Consider the following 5,838-nt stretch of genomic DNA (forward strand, 5'->3'; position numbering starts at 1 on the left):
CCTTAAAAGACTTTAACAAATGAGTCCAAAAAAGCAACAAAGTTAAAGTAATTTTAATATTCATAACTTTTTTTTCCGTGGAAAATTGATCAATAAGAGAAAGTCATTGGCACACCAAATTTGAATGAATACTATTGATGTGATTAGATAATGAATACATTTGATAAGATTATATTAATACTATTTACTTGTCTAGGTATAGAGTTAATTTTTGATAGTTACAATATTTTATAATTATAATTAAGTACTAAAATTCTCCTTAATTTTAAATTTTAACAAAAAATTAATAATTTCCAATAAATATTTATTAAAAAAAAGGTTAAAAGATGTGTTCAATAAAGAAAAAAAAATAGTTATGAAAAATATAAATGTAAATGACACATGAAATCACATAAATTTTTAAAAACTAGTAAAATAAATAGTATGAAGATTTTTTAAAATTATTAATTCTAAATAATATTTTATCACCAAACCAACCAAATATACGAGGAAGGTCTCAATAGTGAATTAATTGTTGTCAAATATTCTAGTTTGAAAACTGGAAATTGGTTCATGGCTTCCAATTCAAGTAGTGGGGTTAGTTTGCAGAGGTAGGCTCGAATGTTGCTATAAATATGGGATGGGGGTGGTATTCTCGTTTTCGTATTAGCATCAGTAGGTGATTAAGAAAGCAGAAGAGATGGCTGTTGGAAAGGCATTCCTCTTCACTTGCGTCGTATTATTCATTCTACCTGAGATGTTGGTGGTCTGTAAATCCTCTCGCATTGTAAGTTTGTTTATGCTACTCAATAAAGGAGGAATCATGTTACCATACACTAATCCCCAAAGATTTGAGTTTTTTAATTTTTATTTTTGACTTTTCAATTTAAGTGCAAAATGAAAATACAAATTATCCTTTCATACACTCAAACAGTAATTCTATTTTTTTTTTTTTTCCAAAATTATCCATCCGCCTCTCCCATTACACCAAAATTTGTTGTCACCTTGCCGGCGTCATCATCGACAGTCGCACAGCTCTCTCCGACAACGATTTCCCCCCTCCCTATCAGCGCCATCACCAGTGCATGGTCGGCTGCTGCTCACAATCCCCTTGGGCTGGCAACACCTCCCTCTCTCTCTCTCTCTCTCTTTCCCCTTCCTCTTTCTTTCTTTTTCCTTCCCTTTCCAAGTCACCACCGCTACCACTACCAACGACCCACTGCTGCTGCCGCCTCTCACGGGCAGCGACTGGGCAGCACTAGTCGCCACCGATGAGAGGTGGCAGCAGCCGTGGGTCGCTGGCAGTGGTGGCGGTGGTGATGTGGAAAGAGAAAGAAATATGGAAAGGAAAAGGAGAGAGGGTGAGATTGTCGGCCGGAGAGAGCTATGAGCTGCAGCAAGTGATGACGCCGACAAAGTGCCGCCCGGTTTTGCCGTCGATGAGAGGCGAGCAGTGGGTCGCTGGTAGTGGTGGCGGTGGCGGTGGTGATGTGAAAAGGGAAGGAAAGAGAGAGAAAGAGGGAAGAGAAAGGGAAAGAGTGGGAGATTGGCGACCGGAGAGAGGTGTGAGTGGCGGCCTGTGAGACACCGGCAAAGTGCCGACCAGTTTCAGTGGAGAGGGAGGGAGAGGCGGAAGGTGCAGGAGAAATTAAAAAAAAAAAAAAAATAGAAATGATAATTTTGGAAAATTACTGATTGAGTGTATGAAAGGGTTTTTTTTTTTTTTTATTTGACACTTAAATTAATTAATAAAGGTTCAAAAACTCAAATTTTTTGGGTTGGTGCATGGTAACATGATTCCCCTTTCAATAAAAGTCTAACACTATTAAGCATATTAATTTTGTGATATTTATTTTCCGGTGGCTCTCTGGCTTCTTAATTATTTTTATTAGGTTGCATCGAATGGGCCAGCAAAGGTCGGCATATCAGTGAAGTCAAAACCTTCAAGGCCTAGTCCAGGATGCTTCCTCTCCACATCGACGGCCCAACTGAGACCTCCATCCTATTGCCACGGAGGGCCTCCGCGGCATCCCTGATCAATTTGGTTCATTTGGTATCCATATATATGAAGCACTTCCTAAATTTCCGTTCTGATGTTACATATAGCTTATGGTCATCTCAATACTTGCAGGTGTTGAGTGGTAGTGGAATTTATTACTATTATTAAGATGTGTGTGCGTGTTTTCTTTTATTTTTGTTTTACTAAAATAAGGACTCCGCAATTTTTTTAGGAACTACGTTTGGTGATCTATTTTTGTTTTTAATTTTACATCATAGTAATAAAATTAAAAAAAGATCGATTTTTCTATTTCCAAAACTTTTTAAGCATTTTTATAATTAATTATGAAACTGCACTAACAACATATCTCATTACTTTATAAAACTTCTGAGTCGGCTTACAAAATGTATAGGATTTTTAGTTTCCAACTAATCAAACCAACCATGAAATAAAATCCAAAATTGTATTAGCATTAATTTCAAGATCCATATCTTAATGTGATAAGAATCATCTTTTTATCAAGAGAGATGATTGTGAACAATAAATAACATGAGAAAGAGAACTAAAGAGAGATGATTATGAGTGATAAACATATTTTTTTATTTAATTAATAACAAATTTGTCTACAATGTACTTTAATTTTTTTATGATTTAAAATTTTATTTTAAAGAGAAAATATGTATGTCATTGCAATTGAGAGGAGTGAGAGAACCTTTCACCACGGTAACTTTTCAACTTTATTTGAATAGTGGATTCTCAGGTGTTAGTAAACTGTATGGACCTAAAGATCATATTAATTATCAAATTATGCTAAAAATATCTTATATTTTCTTTATTTTTGCTCATGTATGTGGTTTGATTAACAATTTTCAAGAGCAACTGTACTTTATGTATCTTCCAAAAAAGTCACCCACCTTGTGTCATTAAAATTAGAATTTTCATCATTATCATCTAAGTGTTGGACCCGAACCATTGGAACAACTAATTAACCTCTCTTTGCCTACCTCAATTGAATTGTCAAATAGATCAAGACAATCTCTCTTTACAACTTTGTTATTTTCTAAATCTATATCATCTTTAGTTTCATATTGTAATAACAAACACTTAATTTGGAAACTAGTAAACAATTTCAATGTTTACTACATTGAGCATGGGTCAAACTTCTCCTTTTGCATATCCTTAGCAATCGACTTTTCTTCTTGTTGTGCCAACAGAAGTTTTATTGCAAACAATTTTAGTTCAAGACCAAAAAATATAAGTCAATTCATAGAAAAGTAAACAAGATTCTAACGTGATTGAACAAACCATGTCTACATTACGGACGAGAGATAATCATTCCACTTTATCAAAGACAATATTACAGAGAATAAAAATAAATACAATAATTAAGTTTCCAAAACATCTCATATTTTTAAAGATAAAAATATCAGTAATCACGGATATATCGGTATTTCGATTTTACGGATATATCAGCGGATATTTTGGAAAAAAAATATCAATAGGCCTAAAATTGATCAAAATTATAAAAATATAAAAAAATTCATAAAAATGTATTAAAAGCATAATAGATATTTTAAAATTGTTTTATTAAAGGATTTGATATATGTATAATATAATTTATCATATTTGATAATAATATACAATGTATCAATAAAAATATGAATTTTATAAGTGTACATTTATTATTAAATTACATCAAATATTATGATATTTGATTATAATATATCTAATTTTAAAATATATATTAATATTATAATTATGATCCATTTAATTCAATTGTGTTAAATGATATAAAATAAATTATGATATATTTATAATTTTTAATATTTAATTAATTTATTAATGATATGAAAAACACTGAAGAAAATTATCATAATAATTTTTATATTTTTGGTAATCAATTAAAAGAAAATTTTGAATTTAATTATAATATAATTATGATTAATTTGTTTTCTAAAATATTCTTTTAATATTTTCTTTATAAGAGAACTTTGGGACAAGTTTGCCCTAATGTAAAGTGGCTTGAACCCCAAACCTTTGGGGTTGGAAATTTTGAGGAGCACCCACTAGCAGATGTTGTAGTGGGTTTGACCCACGTTGACCATCCCGATATATCAAGAAAAATTGGCTAATCTCCAATATTTGGAGATTTTCAGCCTTTCATTCCATTAAGTATCTCTCATTTTTTCTCACATCTTTATCCACTATATATAGTCATTATAAACCTATCTCTATTTTATGACTTTTTCCTTTTATGATCTAGATTATTTATAGAGATGTTTCTAATGACTTTTCTTATTCTATAAAAATAATGTTGACTATTAAAAATATTTTATACAATATTCTTTACAAAATGAATCTATATTAATTAAGAATTTGAAACACTTTCCAACACTTCTTTTGCTTTTTAAATTCAAATTGAGCATGTAGACCTTACAACACTTTTAAAAATGGGCAAAAACTAAAAAGTCAAAAATGAATGTTTATAACTTTTTCCCGTGAAAAACTAATCAATAAGAGAAAATTAATTATGATATTATTTATTCAGGTATAGAGTTAATGATTTCCAATAAATAAATATTAAAAAAAGTTAAAAGATGTATTTCAAAAGAAAGTAAAATTTATCTATAATTTTTTTTATTAAAAAATATAAATGTAAATGAAATGTGAAGTATGCTTGATAACATAAATTTTTTCAAAACTAGTTGAAGAAATAATAGGAAGAATTGTTTAAAATTATTCTACTTTTTCATCACCAAACCAACCCACATACGAGGGACTGACTAGTGAATTGTAGTCAAAGATTTTAGTTAGAAAATTGGGAATTGCGTTGTTTATTTCCAAATCAAAGGGTGGTAGGGTTAGCTTTGCGAGGTGGGCTCCAATGTTGTAATGGTGTGAGCTCCAAACACAGCTAAGACACTGAATAAATGAGGTTGGTAGGCGATTAAGAAATCATATAGGTATCATTTGTTTTCATACTTTGACAATATTGTTACATCTATTAACTAAAATAGCAACTAAGGACAAATCGATAATCGATCCAACTTTTGAAACCAATCGACAAACATTGTAACATTCCATCTCACATTTTAATTTTTATCTCTTGATTTATGTTCATTCTTGTATAAATTATCCTTTTTTTTTTATTCAACATAGTTTAGTCAAAATATTCATTTTTTAAATTTTATTTTATGGATCCAATTATTTTTTGTATAAAATTTTCAGATTTTTCTACAGTTTTGGAATTATAATATAAAAAAAAAAAAAAAAAACCTAAGTGGATATCTCGGCCCAAACCGACATGGCCTAACAGGGCCTCGTGCCTATGCTGGATCAGGTGTTCGGGCTGCCAGGCACGATTTGACATAGCCCAGTTTTAAGATTGGCCAGGCATAGCCCGACCCATGGCTAGTTTGGACCTTTGAAATCTCTGCCATGCCGGCCCTGCTTGACTCTCCACCTGTAGTTGTAAATATATTTTGAATCTTAAGATGGAAAAACAAATATTTAGATGCTTCCTTTTTTAAAAAAGAAAAAAAGAAAAAAAACTTAATACTTATTACTTAACGAATTAATTTAACTTTAAATTAAATTATTAACTTAAAATTTGTTATTTAATTTTTAACTTTTTAATTAATAAATTTGATTGATAAAATTAACTTAAAATTTATTCTAAATCATTAATTTGACATGTCTATCATTATTAATTTTAACTAATAATCATTATCATTGATTTTAACTTATATTTATTTTTATTAATTTTAAATAATTAATTAATTTATAAAATATCTATATTTAAAATATCATAGATACATAAGATAACTATAAAATATGTATTATAAAAAAAATGAGTCATA

At 29.9% G+C, this 5,838-nt stretch overlaps 1 long non-coding RNA gene across 1 annotated transcript; it reads left to right on the plus strand.

Annotated features, from left to right (window-relative positions):
* Positions 1 to 624: 624 nt before the first annotated feature.
* Positions 625 to 2,213, plus strand: LOC117923683. The gene is made up of 2 exons (XR_004652669.1): positions 625 to 766; positions 1,872 to 2,213. It is a non-coding gene; the product is annotated as an uncharacterized LOC117923683 (long non-coding RNA).
* The last annotated feature ends 3,625 nt before the right edge of the window (positions 2,214 to 5,838 follow it).

The sequence above is a fragment of the Vitis riparia genome, chromosome 1, assembly GCF_004353265.1.
Source record: "Vitis riparia cultivar Riparia Gloire de Montpellier isolate 1030 chromosome 1, EGFV_Vit.rip_1.0, whole genome shotgun sequence".
NCBI classification, from domain to species: Eukaryota; Viridiplantae; Streptophyta; class Magnoliopsida; order Vitales; family Vitaceae; genus Vitis; species Vitis riparia.